The sequence below is a fragment of the Zootoca vivipara genome, chromosome 7, assembly GCF_965207765.1.
Source record: "Zootoca vivipara chromosome 7, rZooViv2.hap1.1, whole genome shotgun sequence".
In the NCBI taxonomy this organism is placed as follows: Eukaryota; Metazoa; Chordata; class Lepidosauria; order Squamata; family Lacertidae; genus Zootoca; species Zootoca vivipara.
In genome coordinates this window covers 25,433,851-25,451,167 of record NC_142590.1, presented here as the reverse complement: position 1 = coordinate 25,451,167, position 17,317 = coordinate 25,433,851, and the positions used below count along the sequence as shown (strand labels likewise).

Here is a 17,317-nt window from a genome sequence, read left to right as displayed (position 1 = left end):
CTACTACGAAGAGGCAATAATCATTCTTCAGGGCTCAGGAAGTGCTAAACTGGCCCAACAGTCTGGAAGGGGGGGGGGAGCCGCTCATAGGCAGCTGCTCTAGAGTAGGAGCAAAACAGGAACTCACAGTGGGCTCTACTCTTTTGCTGTCGGCAGTTCCAAAAGGCAGTTCTGTGTTATCCTGAGCCCCATATGGAAAACAATTGCCTCCTAAATGGCAAGCTGGCTGCTAAATAGCTGCTTATATTGGGGTGGGGACCTTTTTCTTTTTCGAGCACTGCTTTCCTCTAGGGATAGGTGGAGCTGAGCTGGATCTAGTCACATCAAAGAAGCATTTCAGTTAAGTGCAATGTAAACACATACAGGGAAATCCGGTCGGGAAAGGTGGGACTCCACAGCGCCATCTGGTGTCACAGTGTTATATCGCATACACAGCACATGTGAAACGCTTTTTCTTTAACAATCTAGATGCGTCTCCGGAGTCAGTGGTGGATATTGCCAATGTATGGAGGGGCATCTCTCTGTCTTTGTGCCTGTTTCTCCTCCTTGCCAACCTGCATGGGATTACAGCATGTCCCACGAGTTGCCAACCCCTAGCAGGAAGTGGGTGGAGCCTTACTTCCTCTTGGAAAGTGGCACCTGAGTGGAGGAAGCTAAGCCAAGTCAGGGACATAACAGTGAAGTACTGCGTAAAGTTAGTAGACGGAGCATCATGCTAGTGGTAATCAGGTGTATTCAGTAGGATGGTACACCACTTCATAACACTACTTTTGAAGCTCCAACTTCTGCTTAGAGACCTTAATAAGCACATTTGTGCTTCGGTGTTTCTCTGAGTTATCTTGCCATTTGAAGATATCCCGGTACAGCAGGAAGTTCCTCCAAGGAAACTTCCACTGCGAAGTCCCAGGTAGCCCCGTATCCACTTACAGCTCCACAGGTCCCTCCTAATGTAGAATTAGAAAGCTCCAACAATTTGGAATTTTCTCCTAATGTTGCTTAAATTTCCACTCATCACCTTGCTAGCCGTAAAAGCATAGTTCTGGACAATAAAAGCCAGCCAAGTGCCATTAAAATGTGTACAGTCACTCATTCTTTGGCAAATCTTCAGAGGGAGGAAGCTTCAAAGTTATTGAGCCAGCTTTCATTGACATGTTTTCCAATGGGCTGATATGTTCGAGAAGTACCACCTTGGTGTGAAAGACTGATGTGATAAAATGGTGCCTTATTGTGCATGGAGTTTGAGGGAGGAAAAGCACCAGAAGAAAGTCTGAAGATTTGATGACTGTGGATGCCCGTAGGAGGTACAGTTCAGGAAGGTCAAGTACATTGTTGTGCCCACTTGCCTTGTCATTTCCTTTGAAGCTTTAAAAAGCAAAGGGCTAACCACAAATGAGAGGATCGTTGTGTTCCAGGCATGCTATGTATCCTTTGTCTCTACTGATTGTTCCGAAGTTTTAAATGGATATTTCAAAAGCACATTTCAGTCTTGAGTCCATTTAACATTTAAACAGGTAGACCTTGCCTTGAATGAGTGTCACCAAACTTTGTCCCTTGTTGTTGTTGGTTTTTTTTGTTGCTATGTGATTGTAAAAAATAGCAATGCATTGAGAAATGTCACCAAATAAGAGCCTTCTGGAAAACAGAGAACATTTAGCTCTTGCAAGCTTACTATTCTATGCCATTGTTGCAAAGCATGCCCCAAATTACAGTAGCTCATATCTGTGCTCCTGATAGGTCATGTGACTCACACACTGCGATTACAGAAAAATACCCGTGGGGTGAAATATCCATAACCCATGGTTAAGATTAAACATGGGTTGCAGGTAATCGGTGTTTAAAGTACATTTAACTTGAGTGCAGTACGGTTGGTACAGACAGCCCATGAAAATAAATACTAATATCTATTGTACGAAATGAAAAAAACTAGCATACAACTTCAATCAGGTGGAACAAAAGTGCCGTGCTATGCCCCACATGCAGAGTTTGTTAAGCCCAACAGATCAAATGCTCACAAAACAAGGGAGTCTTTCATTGCAGAAGTACCGTGACTTATGCTTCATTTTTCAAAAATAAAAAATAAAATAGGCTGCCTAGTGACTTAAGGAGAAGTGTAACCGATGCCTTCAGCTGAAGAAGCGTCACAGCAATTGTTCCACAGCACCTCGCGTCCACAGAGAAATCCGTTGGTTACCTTTGCAACACTTCAGAAAGCTCCCCTGGTCTCCAGATTCAGCCTTAAATGCTGCAAGTTGGCATGCACTTATTTTGGAGTAAATCTCAGCGAACGCAATGTGAGTTACTTCTGAAGAAACGTGTGTAATATGGGACTGTTGGCCTTTCAGCACAGTGGGTGATGCATTCGGTGAGATGGGATGAGCAGCTAGCACTTGGCTGATGCTGAGTGGCAGCCAAGGGGGTGAACAGCCTCCCTTCTTTAAACACATAGGAAACATAAGGAGCTGCATTATAGAGCCTAGCATCAATGGTCCATCAGTCTCAAAACTGTCCACATTGGCCGATAATAGTTTTGCATAATTTTTTCACTTGACCTGAAGATGCCAGAGATTGAACCTGGGACCTTTGGCATGCAAAGCACACATTCTCCACCACTGAGCGACAGTCCTTCTCCCTTACTACTACTCCCTTACTTACTACTACTTCTTCTTTGGTGATCACTTGTAGCCAAGTAAGATTGTCTTCCATAAACAATGAGTCTGTAAATGACTGTGGAGGCCAATTCTGGATCCACACGTCCTTCCACAGTGGGGACATTGGTTTCTGGGCAGGAGTTGATCACGGTGTGGATTTGCCAAGTGTGCCTTCCTCTTCGCACATTTCTCCCTTGCGCCCTGAGTTCGAGTGTCTTCAAAGCCCATGACACCTTTGGTAAAGGCTGTTCTCCAATTGGAGCACTCGCAGGCAAGTGTTTCCCAATTGTTGGTGTTATACTACATTTTTTAAAATTTGCCTTGAGACAGTCTTTAAACCTCTTTTGTTGACCACTAGCATTACGCTTTCCATTTTTAAGTTTGGAATAGAGTAGTTGCTTTGGAAGATAATCAGGCATCCGCACAACATGACCAGTCCCATTACTAGCAGTTACAGCAGTAATGGAAGGCCTGGTTGGGTAGTAGTGCTAACCTGACCTCCCAGCCGCTGAGTCCCTGCTGCTTACCAGACGCTTGGAATGAGCAGTAGGGAAAAGCACTTTGAACATGAAATACAAGACTGGGTTGACTTTTGGTTTTAGGTCTCTGTGCACTAATACATTGTAACAGTGAAGAGCGGGTGTTAGTTGCCAAATCCAGTTCTTGCATGAGATTCTAACCCATTCACAAATAGCTCTGTTTTCTAGGGATGTTTTTCACCATACTTCTCTGTGTGGGTCCTTAGTTATAATAGATCTATTAAGCTTAAATATGAGGGAGAACTAACAATGGTTTAATCTGGATTTAAAAATTGCAGAGCAGAAATATATATATATATATATGCTGCAAACCTGTTTGCTGCCCTCCACTTACTGTTATTATTCTGGTCTGCATCTAATTCAGGCTATCCATTTTATTTTATTTTTATTTATGCATTTTTCAGTTTTCGTTATACACCTCATACATTTTCCATTTTACAATATTTCCATGCAGACTTCCCAACCTACCCATAAGTGACATTCTAAAAAAAAAAAACACCCCTTAAATTTGCTGCATCTCCATTAATTTCTCCACCCTATTTTCCTCCTTTCAGTTCCTTGATTTTGTCAACTGCTATTCAATGATTCACTCCTAATCTTAATGCCATATCTTTTAAAATATTCTCCAGGGTACCTCTTCTTGCCTCTTGTTTTCCTCTCACCCTAATTCCTTATTTTAGCTGTCATACTCGCTAATTCTACGAATTCTATTCGTTTTTACAACCATTGGTCTTTTGTTGGAATGGCTTCTTCTTTCCAGTTCCTGAGAGTCAGTGTGGTGTAGTGGTTAAGAGCGGTAGACTCATAATCTGGGGAACCAGGTTTGTGTCTCCGCTCCTCCACATGCAGCTGCTGGGTGACCTTGGGCTAGTCACACTTCTCTGAAGTCTCTCAGCCCCACCTACCTCACAGGGTGTCACAGGGAAAGGAGATTGTTAGCCGCTTTGAGACTCCTTCGGGTAGTGATAAAGCGGGATATCAAATCCAAACTCCTCCTCCTCCTCCTCCTCCTCCTCCTCCTCCTCCTCCTCCTCCTCCTCCTCCTCCTCCTCTTCTTCTTCTTCTTCTTCTTCTTCTTCTTCTTCTTCTTCTTCTTCTTCTTCTTCTTCTTGCATAAGCCATTCTTGTGGTTGCTGTTGCATACAAAAACAAATTGTGTATTTTCTTTGGTATCTCCTCTCCTATTATAGCCAGGAGGAAGACTTCTGGGTTTGCTTTTGAAATGTGAGTTTAAATGTTTGTGTTTTTTTATAAAAATTCTTCATACACCATCTCCCAATATTTCATGGCATGTTTGCATGGCCACCATCTAGGTACATACTAGAGAGTCTTCGGCTTCTAGGCAATTCCAACACAGATTTGATCCTCTCATACATTTTAGAGAGTTTGCTGTTTGTCAGATACCCCCAAGAAACCATCTTTAATATATTCTCCTTAATCAAATAGCAAGCCAAAAAAATTAGCGTTCTCTTCCATAACTTCTCCCACGCCGAGAATTCAACATTATGTCCAGATCTGATGCTCAGTGTATCATCTAATTCAGCCTAACAGTAAAATCCTATGTGTTTTCGCTCAGAAGCAAGTCGTGCGAAGTTCCAGTGGGGATTATTCTATAGTCGGCATGTTTAGGATTACAGCCTAAATCAAAATTAACCAGGAGGAGAAACATAAAGGTCAAGACTCTATAAACTTGTAGCCGGGCTCTGTAACCTGGCACCTAGACGCACACATTTTTGCTTTGTAACATTTTGTATGTGTTTTTAAGAGCAGCGCCTGAAGCCCAGCTCTCCTGAGCAACCCTACAGTTACATGTCCGTCTCTAAGTGCTTGTTTGATGGAGGAGAAACAACTTCGGCAGGTTTCAAAGGGTTTACTGACAACAACATGGGACTGGAGAACCACCAGATGAAATATCACGAGTAGGATTTCCACTAGGTAGAAAGTGACGTTGTTATGCCTGCGGAGAATGCAAACCCCATTAAAATGTCCTTTGAAGACATTGTCAGCAAATTTGTACCATACCGCTGCAGTCCTTCAGTACATCCTAATTTGGACACTTCTAAATGTGAATTCTCATTTCACTTCCACCTACACTTTTCTGCCCGGTACTATTCTGCGCATGGGTGGATCTGCAAGCAGTCAGATATTGCTGCTCAAGTGAATTAGCTTGGATTATATCTTGGTCCCGCTACAGTAAACGATACACTGGCTCCGAGGACAGAAGAGCTTCTATTAGATGCTGCTTTTGCCCAGCCTTTTCTGCTTTAACCAACCTCCCCACCCTCTCCATTACTTTCTTTGTTCTACTTTTGATATTCCTTCCCCCCTTTTTCTATCTCGGCTTATATTGTGATCTTATCAACTGTCAGTTGATGTGGGGCTCGTGTTTCAAGGGATTTTCATTTCCCGTTTGGCTTGTTCTCCAGATAATTTGTCGTAATCTTTCGGTATAGTTGGAAAGGTACTGAAGTGCTGTCCTCCTGTCCCAAAGGCAGCGCTCCACAAAACAATAAAATAAGAGTTAGGCCACTTTGATTTTTATAGAAATTCTACCCGCTTCTTCATCTTCTGCCCGTGCATTTGGGAATCTCTGCAATCAGCATCGCACAAAGATGGTTAAAGTTTTCAGGGGTTCCCTGAGTCTGGAGAGAGGTGGAAAGTACAGAATATCAACAGGAAACGAGTCTGACATGATGGGGCTCACAGACACCAAGAAATGACAATTGACCAGGGATACACGAGTCAGTTTACCATGGGCCCCAAATCCAATTCACATGGCGTTATTCATAAATCTGTCCAGTCCTGTCTCCATGCTATTCTGTGATTTTTAAATTTAAAAACCTGCATGAAAATTTATTATTCAAGAATGTGTTTGAATATATATTTACTGTAGACATTTTTAAATGTAATAATAATAATAATAATAATAATAATAATAATGCTGCAGTATTGACTACTGGGAAGGGGATCTGTAGCGGTGGCCAAGAACATGTGTAATTTTAGACTTGTTCACACTTGGCACAGGTACAAGCTCTCTCTACACAGGTGTGAGTGCTTGTGTGAAAGAGCATACAATTTTTTTTTGTTTGTACAGCTCAGCTATTGTGCACCCTCGGACACAAACTGTATACTCATTGAATATAGTGTGTGAACACCTGCAACAAGGCAAAGCGCATATGTGATAAAATGGAGAGGAGTTGAAGCTCAACTTGCACAGGGCGGGATAGATTTCCTGTATTACAGAGGAACACACACACACACACACACACACACTTGTTGAATATGATCCATATTTATGTTTATGTTATACGTGTAATATAAAGGCGGCACAAATAAGCTCTGACAACAAAGAAAGCATTTTGTGTTGTTAGTTACTTCATTTTCCATAGTATATAGAGGTGGGATTTCTAGGTAATATGCTTTTATTTTATTTTTTTTAAGATTTAAATATCAAAGTGTGCCCATGTATGATCCCAGCGGCATGAAATGCTATTTTGGGGCTGTTCATATAAGACATCTTCAGTCCTTAAACTGATATTCAACCAAGTGTTGAAAAGGCTAATATGGGAACCAGCCCTAGAAGCAGGGCCAGCTCTTTATTTTGCCCATAAATGGAACAACATGCACACTTTGTTACAGACTGCGATCTTGGGATCATACGCAACAGTGTGCACCAGACCCTTGATGCTTGCAAGCTTTGACCCGAGTGGATGTTTCTCTTGTCTTTGTAACTCTGCAAGAATGTCTGAGCCTGATTAGCAATTATGCATGATAGCCTATCAAGTAATTAAATTATATACACATTTCTTCTGGTATGGAAGAATGCTCATGTTTCACAGAATGTCTGCAAGAAAAGAAGTCTGTTTATGTTGTGCCGTTTCTCCCCCTACACAATTCCTGCTGGTGAAGTGATCGTGGAGAAAATCTCCTTTGACTCCTTATAATTCCAGCAGACCCCATTCCTAGAGAATTCGTGGCTCTCTTTGCCTTCAGACAGAAGATTGCTCTGATATTTTTATTTTAAATTGTGATCAAGCCGGTATGACTCAACTGATCTGTGAGGACACTCATTCATATTTCAGCTTGTGGGAAAGAAAAACAAACAAACCATCTCTCTCTTGGTCATGTTGGGAATGTTACTCTTTTTGCAAGGAACTCACTAGCACACACTTATTTCATTTCACATGATAGTTGGGTGTCTTTTTTGTGCAGTATACATTTGGCCAAGCAGGCTGATGAAACGCTCGCCTTGCAATTCAGTTTTGCTCCAAATCTTACAAGTTATGGAGGTGTCAAGGCAGAACCCTAAAAGCCATAGGAAGGTATGGCAAGCAGATATTTCTGGATTACAAATCCCATCATCCTTTGTGATTGGTCATGCTGGCTGGCACTGATGGGAGTAGAAGAGTCCAACAACATTGACAGGCTTGCAAGTTTCCCACTTCTGTCCTAAAGAAATGATAGGCAGAAGGGACAAGGAAAGCAAAAGTGAAGGGCATGAGAAGGCCATAGACCAAAAGAAGGAGGCTTGGGGGAATCACTGAGGATTAGGAATTCGGCAAGGGAGTGAAATGAGAAAGGAAGCTTGGGGGAAGTCTGAGAGGAGAAAGAAAACAGAACAGAGAGACTATAGCTACATTTGCAGCTTCTGGGGAGAAAATTTGAATCAGTTTGCAGACAGGAAGCGAAATATAGCAATCCCTTGATTCTTTTGTGAATTTTGCAATGCCACTCTGCAGCTAAGTAACGTGCGCAAAAGGGAATATACTAGGTTGAATATATAAATGCATATATTAGAGGGGGGAAGCATACAAAATACTAGGGTTGCCATATTTCAAACAGTGAAAATCCAGAGGGTTTTTGGGGGGCAGGGGGCAAAGTTGTTGAGCTTTCTTTGGCAAGATCGCAATAAAATAAAATGCTATTTTTGAGCTATTTTAAGGGATTTTCGCCTGGTCATATGGCAACAGTACAAAATGCATTCTATTAAGGAAAATTGCCTTGCACAAATGTTTATAGCAGACACCCTTCCAAATCAACACTAAAATTCTGATAAGTTTCCGTGGGGACTTACACCCCCCTCGCAAGTGATGTGGAAATGTGGAGAACTGAAGTTAATATTTGGAAAAATGAGAAACTGAGAGAAACTGGAATTGACATATTCTCCCTTCCTGCAGATATAAAGGATCATATATTGACTTGAGATAACTCCCCATATATTTGGCTGCAGGCCTATATATTTGGCTGCTGCACAGAATCAGAATGAGAAGAAGCTTTGTTTGCATCAGCCACTAGCCATAGCAATAAAATAAAATACAATGTGCTGAAGCTAGAGGTAAAAACTTAACTAGACAAAATACACTCTGGAGGTTTACATCAATAATCAATAATCAAATAATAGGGAAGACCAACCATGAGTCCATGGATTCGTTTAGAGCAAGCACCCCCAAACTTTGGCCTTCCAGATGTTTTGGAGTACAATTCGCATCTTCCCTGACCACTGGTCCTGTTATATGGGAACATGAGAGTTGTAGGCCAAAACATCTGGAGGGCCGCAGTTTGGGGATGCCTGCTTTAGAGGAATACCCAACACATAGGGATGGCTAGGCATCCTGCCACCCCTATCAACCTGAACCAGAGCCTATCCACAACCTTACAAGTTGTGACGATTTGCTACATGGCAAGCGAAACCCAAATGGCACCAGCCAATCAGCCAAGTGGGGAAAATTCCTGCCGTGCCCCTGTCCCAATGACAGGCGACACACGACGGCATAGCCATGTTTAGGGAAGCTTTTAATGTTTAATAGATTATTGTATTTTAGTGTCTGTTGGAAGCTGCCCAGAGTGGCTGGGGAAACCCAGCCAGATGAGTGGGGTATAAATCAGGCATCCCCAAACTTCGGCCCTCCAGATGTTTTGGACTACAATTCCCATAATCCCTGACCACTGGTCCTGTTAGCTAGGGATCATGGGAGTTGTAGGCCAAAACATCTGGAGGGCCGCAGTTTGGGGATGCCTGGTATAAATAATAAATTATTATTATTATTAGTGCAAGGTCAAGCGCGCAAGCCCTAAAATTAGGGAGAGGTGGGTGGGTGTTCTGATGCACTGGCCCCAAAGAGCATAGCTGCCAAGTAATCCCTTTTTAAAAGGGATTTTCTCTTATGCTGAATAGGCTTCCTCGCGAGAAAAGGGAAAACTTGGCAGCTATGCCAAAGAGGAAGCTCAGGGACAGGTGCATGGGCCTAAATAGAGGTCCCTCGATCGCTTTGACTGGTATCCCTCTTGCTCAATTGCTCCCAAGATCGAGGGACCACCAATAGGGTGTTGTGGCTATCCAAACGTGCCCACCCACAACACAGGGTCTGGTTGCCCGGTCGCACCGCAACATTTGCCCTCCTATTGGGAGGACCCGTTTTATGGTCAGCTGTACACAGCTGTACCTATCTGCAATAAGGATGGATGGGGGGGGGAAGAGGGTGTATGCTCTGCACACAGCCTCACAATGATTAAACCACTTCAGATATTATAGTGTTCTGTTCCTGAAGGATACGGTCACCACATATTCTTTCTTGATGGCATTCCCCCCACCCACCCACCCACCCATCTTGGAAATGCACAAGGACAAACCAGACCCTTACTACTACTATTGTTGTTTTTGTTGTTGCTGCTGCTGGGAAATACATCTTAATTGGCGCATAAATACCTCCGTTCGGCTTTCAGGGAGCTCGCTCCACCATCTCACATCTCTGCCGTGACGGTATTTGAGGGTGCTCCATCAAGCTGCAGGCACCCCCAGCGATATTTTAATTGCCTACGAACAAATCTGCACATTCCCGAAAGCCCAAGAGAGCGATCTGGGCCAGCCCTAAATATATATTAGTGTGGGTGTTGGAAGAGGAGTGTCATATCAAGTTGAAGTCTGAGAATGTCTCCAGGAAATCAAAAATCTTTATATTCGCAGTTATAAAGGGATCATGCTGATGCACCTTCGTCGCCTGTGCAGGTGTTGCAGGGCATGATTTAAATGACTCTGCCTTGCCCTTCGCTGAACTGCTCCCTCCTCGGTTGCACACCTGGACACACAGCTGCTGAACTCCATGGGCCTCCCGAGCAAACTCTCAGCCAACTGCCTTTTGGAAAGAACAGAGCTGACTGCCCGATCTCAGTTCCGTGGCTTTAATGCATTCGCTCGGAATTTGTCTGTAAATGTACATTGTTAATTTAGAGCCTGCTCTTCATTAATTAGAGGCTTAGTGGCAAGTGCCATTGAGCTATCTGCTATGTTTAAGGTTACCTCAAGCCCTTGTAAATGACTCGCTGATAACAAGATGAATCCATCTTCATTACTTGGCCACTCCTGTCTCGGTATGCTCTGCTTCCTGTAAAAGGGCGATGTCACTTGGAACCGTAGAATTAAACTTTTATCCAAACCAGATTCTGCACTTTCACCTCTCTCTCCTTTTTCTTTTTCTTTTATTCCTCGAGTCGTTCCAATTTATTTCACCTAAATGACATCTGATTACCTAACATGGAGAAGAGCAGCAAACACAACCTGAAACAGCCAGCAGATCCCTTGTTCTGCTTTTCCGTGGGGCAGCTTTTCACCCAGTGGTGTGTAAATAACATATTTTATTTTATTTTACATTTTTCTTCTTATAAAGTTATGCCTTCGGATAGGATGGGGGGAGGTGTTTCCCTGAGGAATGCAGGAAATTAATTTTAAATCTGAAGAATAAATATCTTTTTGTCCGGGTTTACTTTTCCTCGCTCTTTCAAATATATTATATGCACCACAGCAGACTGTATGTGTCAAATCCACCTGAACCACAGCTGTCAAGTTCTTCCTTTTTTTTAAGGGAAATTCCTTTATGCTGAATAGGCTTCCTCGCGAGAAAAGGGAAAGCCTGACAGCTATGACCTGAACTGTTTGTGCAAGCTTGTACTTTTGCCCAGATTTCCACTTCTGCACACCGGATGCCACAAAAGTTCACTAAATACCTACTCTGTTTATAGCTTTCAGCTAAGGCAAGGTAGCTTGGATGTAATCATTGACTTCCTAAATGCATGGTTCATTCCCCCCCCCCCTTAAGCTGAAAGCACAATAACTTAAAGACACAAACTAACCTTTCTTGGCAGATGGTCGCTGTACGGAGCCACTGCTAGAGAGTGCTAATGCTACCCGGCATGGTCGCTTAACACATTAGGGTGCTTACAGATATCACCTGCTGCTCTCATGGACCATGGTTCGATGTAAAGCATCACTGGCTGGAAAAGGTAATTGTAACCCTAATGAGAAAGAACTCTCCCGAAGTTTTGATGCTCTGTGTTGATGCAGGAAGGAGGAAAGAGGGGGAGAAGGTAGAGATGCTTACAGGAAGCTCTCCCCAAACTGAGGCATCGAGCCTTGAACTATGTGACGCTGCTATGCTAGTCATCCCTGTCAGCCAGTTCAGTAAATATAAGCAAGTAAATTCTTTGTCAGTTGAGTGACATTACGAAGAAGTGATCAGCTGCCACATATTCACCAAACAATTGCACCTTACAATCAGCATGTTACCGTCTGCCAGGGGTGCCAACTTGAATTAAATATTGTGGGGGCTCAGGTAAGCCCCATCCCACATAATCAATCACATGACACAGTGCACACACACCATTTGAATGGGAATACCCACCAATTTTTTTTGGGGGGGGCGGCCCCCTCAAATAATTTATTGCGGCCCATAAAAGTTGGCTCCTACGCCCTCTGTGATGGAATCTGGCTTTCTGCACTTGCATTCAAGGATTCTAGTCCTCAGCATAGTACAGAGCAGGAGTCCTCAAACTTACCATGCTTCAGGCAGGTGCCCGAAGCGCTGGGCGCGCGGAGGGTGGGGGAGCGTGCGGGAACACGCACCCATATGTGTGTGCAAACACTATTTCTGGTGCACTTCCGGGTCGGAGGAGCACCGGAAATAGCTTGTGTGCATGTGCATGGGCCTCCTCCGACCCGAAAGCCCACTGGAAATGATGCTTGCGCATGCGCGCAAGATATTTCTGGCGCTTCTCCAACCCAGAATTGGGCATCCGCACCACACCGCGCCAGTAAGAGTGGGCGGCAGTAGCGGGTGGTGGTGGTGCGCCGCGGGTTGGGTAAATTGGTTCTTCGGGCCATATCTGGCCCGGGGGCCGTAGTCTGGGGGTGCCTGGTATAGAGGATTTCTAAAAGGTGAGGGCAATTGTTTGACGAAATTCAGCAGCAATAAAACAACTCCAAAACATATCTAGTTGGATTGGACGCTACTCAATAGTTTTTGTTTCTCTCTTTGGCTAGTTGTAGACTTTGTATCCCAGACTGAAGTCGTCACCCTATTCAAAGGTTTCTACAAGTCCTTGCCCTTCTTTACTCTAAACCACTGGCAATGTCTTCCAAGGAAAATCTGTGAGTAGGGTTGCCAGATCTTCAGGGGTTGCCGTGGAACCTCCATGTTTGCCTTCTTACCTCCAGGAGGCAGGTGAAGGGGTGGCTTTTTCTCTTTCTTTCTTTTACCTTTCTTAGCGCAGTGTCTACTATCAAGGAGTATGCTAGTAATACAATCCGCTGTTGTTTGATGCTTGAGCCCTGCTCAACTTGCAACTTGAGAAACCACTACGCTGTATTGTGCAGCCACTTTTGTAATCGAATTCGAGTAATGAAAATTTGTAAAAAAAAAAGAGGGAGAGGGAGAGAGAGAGAAAAAAGTAATCATCTTCGTGTATCATCCCTTTATTAACCGGAGCCTTCATTAAAGGATAAGGGAGAAGAGGATTGCGAGGATGCTGTATTTGAACACATCACCTGCGGCATCCTTCCCCACCCACCACCCACCGCCATTTCCCCTGATCCCTAGCATTTGGAACAATTTAGACGTGGAGTTATCTACATTATACATGATTGAAACAGACAATCTCAAGATGAACTTTTCTTAAATTTACCGGAAGGATGAGCTGAACTCTTTAGGTAAGTGCTCTTTAAAGTTAATGTGCTACTGTACAAAGAAAGCTCCCCCCCCCCTTTCCAAAGAAAAAGCTTCTATATTGTGGTGGCGGTGTCAAATCTGGAGGTCAAATCTGAAGGTTTTTCTTATTTGCCAGCAAAAAGCAATGAAAAGTTGTTTAATTTTTTTTTGTTACTATTATTCAAATGGAAACTGTTTTCCAGCATCTGAGTCTTAGATCCCTGGTTAGGGTGGTTGGGTGGGGGCAAGAGCTCAGAACTCAGCTGTTCAGGTTTTATTATCCAATGTTGCAAAGAAAGAAAGAAAGAAAGAAAGAAAGAAAGAAAGAAAGAAAGAAAGAAAGAAAAGAAATCCAAGAAGAAAATTTGGATCCAAGTCAGGTCAAGGCGACTTTTTTTCTTGCAAAGGTTAAAAGCTATTCCAAAGGGTTACAGCATCCATAAAGGCAAATGAAATTATATATAAAGACGGATGGAAGAAAAGCAATAATTGAGATAAACCGTGACTGGTTCAGAAAGCTTTAGACTGAGAAAACGCTGATATTAAAGCCGGGAAATGGAAAGTCTTTCAAATCAGCTGTCACATCAAAGAGTGCAGAATTTCATTACATTTGCAACAATTATGTTTACTTTTTAATGTTTACTGGGCCTTCTGATGCAGTCCTCTTATTGTTCAGTTAAGCATTTCTGTCACAACTTCGGGGAGGGGGAATATTGTGATGCTGAATCTTCAACTCACAGCTATCAACCAGTGACCTAACCCATTCCCTGCATCTGTAATATCACGAGCCTTTGTCATGGAAAGAGTTATGAGGTCTCAATCAATTGTATTGTAAAGTCACAAAACCCGTAGCACGATTTGGGTAATGACCGTGCAGGAACAACTGTGGGCATATATATATATATATATATATATATATATATATATATATATATATATATCCCGGTTTAACCCCACCCTGCATCTCTTCTGCTTTGTTGTTTGCCATTAATGGAACGAACAGTCATTGTATTGGAGCAAGTATTGGAATGCAGAGCCTCTAGTCTATGGCAAGTGAAGCCGGCCATAAGTACGAGATAACTGGGCCAGGAGCCTATTGTGGCCTGCAGAGTCAAGGGATGAAAGCAACACAAGTGAGGAATTGATTGCAGGTTTCCGATTAGCCCACAGCTCCTTAAGCACCCCCCAGATGTGCAGGATTGCACCCAGCACACTGACACTCAGTTCCAAGATCTGCATTTGCTCCTACAAAGATGCGGCTGCCACCACAGCCAATGCTCAAGGTACAAAGACTTCCGTTTGCTTTCAAGTCAGTGGCAAAAAGGCATCCACATTCTACAGATGCCTTCTCTGTTTCTCCTTTGCAAACTTAGCTTTGTTTAGGTCCAGGAGTCTGCAAGTAATTCACTTATGAAACCGTACGCAGCTGGCTAGTCTGTATGTCAGTACTTTGGAATGATCGGTCTATTTCCAGGCCGCGTCTCTTATGAATGTGCTCATTCATAAGTCCGCCCTGTCCCGTTCCTGCTTTCCTCTGTGAACATTTGCATTTTCAATGTGGGTTTTCGAACACATTTCTCACAAGACAGTCGTTTCTAAATGAATCTTGTCTCAAAATATTTGTTTCTAAAACAACTCATCTACACCTTGCCTTTTCAAAACGCATTTTGGTATGTTTTTGAGATGGAAATGGCATTACCAAATTCGCAGAAATGGTTACTCCGAAGGACAAATGCATTCTAAAGGGGCATTAGAATTCGCTTATATCAGAATTCACAAAGTGCAAGTTCCCCAGCCAGCCCTATCAGGACCAAATAGACCACACTTCCTTGTCTAACAGTCAGAGAAAGGTCTGATGCAGTTAATGTAGCCATGGGTGACAAAATCAAGCCCATATTTATGACGCACTGTTCCTCAGCCCCTCTCACAGCTGTTTTAAGGATAAGAGAGGGGTAACCATGTATGCCAGCTTGACTTCTTGGAGGAAGGTAAAGGTATACAGTCATACCTCAGTTTAAGTATGCCTCAGTTTGAGTATTTTCTGTTTATGTACTCCGCGGACCTGTCTGGAACGGATTAATCCACTTTCCATTACTTTCAATGGGAAAGTTTGCTTCAGGTTAAGTACGCTTCAGGTTAAGTACAGACTTCCGGAACCAATTGTGTTTGTAAACCGACGTACCACTGTAGTTTATCTTTGCTGGAGGCAGAACATAGCCACCATGACTGGTAGCCACTGATAGCCTTATTGTCCATGAATTGACCTAACCCCCTTTAAAGCCATCCATGTTAGTGGTAATCTTGTGGCAATGAATTCCATAGGTTAACTATGTGCTACATGAAGAGTCACTGCCCGGACACTGAGGTCTTCCTCAGAGGGCCTTCTGGCGGTTCCCTCACTGCAAGAAGTGAGGTTGCAGGGAACCAGGCAGAGGGCCTTCTCGGTAGTGGCACCTGCCCTGTGGAATGCCCTCCCATCAGATGTCAAGGAAATAAACAATTATCTGACTTTTAGAAGACATCTGAAGGCAGCCCTGTTTAGGGAAGTTTTTAATGTTTGATGATTTATTGTGTTTTTAATATTCTGTTGGCAGCTGCTCAGAGTGGAAACCCAGAGTGGAAACCCAGCCAGGTGGGCAGGGTATAAATATTATTATTATTATTATTATTATTATTATTATTATTATTATTATTATTAGTTTCCATGAGAACCAGAAGTTCTACTAGAATGAGGGAGAGGGAAAAAACCCTATAAAATTTCTCTACACTATGCTTAAATTAATATCATGTCTCCCCTTATCTTCCCCCCTAAACTTAAAAGCCCCAAATGTTGTAACCCTTACTCAGGAAAGGGGATTTTCTCCCAGCTCTGGGATCATTTTGGTTGCCCTTTCTTAACCTTTTTCAACTACTGACCACAGTCAGGGTTTCCCCAAGTTTGGGAAACCCTGACTGTGGTCAATAATTGGGTCTCTAGTTGGTTTTGGACTACAACTCCCATCATCCCTAATTAGCAGGAGCAGTAGTCAGGGATGATGGGAATTGTAGTTCAAAAACAGCAGGAGACTCAACCGTGACCACAACTGGGTGGTCGCCAGCTAACCTCTACTCTGTTATGTTCTCAGTGCCTTCGCTAATGACCCCTAACATGGAATCCACTTTCCCACAGCAGCCACACACTGACTTGACATTTTCATTGAGCTATCCACTATGACCCCAAGATCTCATTCCTGGTCAGTCGCTGCCAGTTCAGAACTCTTAAGCAGTAGGAATCTTTTGCCCCAGTGTCCATCACTTTACACTTGCTTACACTGAATCACATTTGCCATTTTGGGGTCCGTCAGTACAGGGCAAGAGCATGCTCTTTTCAGTGCCATCACCATCACGAGAAGTTGGGCAGGCATCCTGCACACCAGCTAGTAAGAAGTATGGGGCAAGTTCTGATAGGGGTGATATTGCTTGGAAGGCACCAAGGGCAGTTTATACAGGGCTTTCTAAAATATGGAACTGGACCTGAACATTATAACCACCACCACATGGAAATATAAGTTTGCCTCGAACTGAGTTTTACTCAGAGTAGAACCAGTAAAATTATGGGGCCCAAACTTGTCATGTCCATCAATTTCCATGGGTCTACTCTAAGTTTTGCTAATAGTGTCTTCAAACAGTAATGACTGCGATGCATAATTTGTTGTCCTTCAAGCTGTGTCAGGACTTTTTCATTTTATTGTAACTTTTTGTGGTAGCTTATGGATATTAACAGATAATTAGCATATAATCTTGATAATCCACATTTATGTGCTCTGTTCCCAAATGTTTAAAGGGAATTGCCCTCAGGATGCAGAAGATTTCATTTCGAAACTGCAAGGGGAGTTGCTGATTCCATGCTGTGCCTTACTTAGTAAGAGTTGTAGGGTGAAAGTCAAAGATGATGTTTTATTGGATGGCTGTAACAAAAACACAATCTAAGGTGGCTATTGACTTGGCTAACCGGGCATCTGTTCCATTGTGAGAATAATATTTTTTTAAAAAATGTATGGATGATCAACAAGAAATCAAAAGGACTCAGTAGAGCCATGAAATAGGTGGTTATTTAGTATAGGTAAAGGAAAAGGACCCCTTTATGGTTAGGTCCAGTCGAATTAGACTATGG

General features: G+C 43.0%; 1 protein-coding gene across 5 annotated transcripts in view; it reads right to left on the bottom strand.

The window, feature by feature from the left end:
* Window positions 1-17,317, bottom strand: part of LOC148685008 (uncharacterized) — a 255,411-nt gene that overhangs the window by 40,795 nt on the left and 197,299 nt on the right. The window lies entirely within an intron of this gene.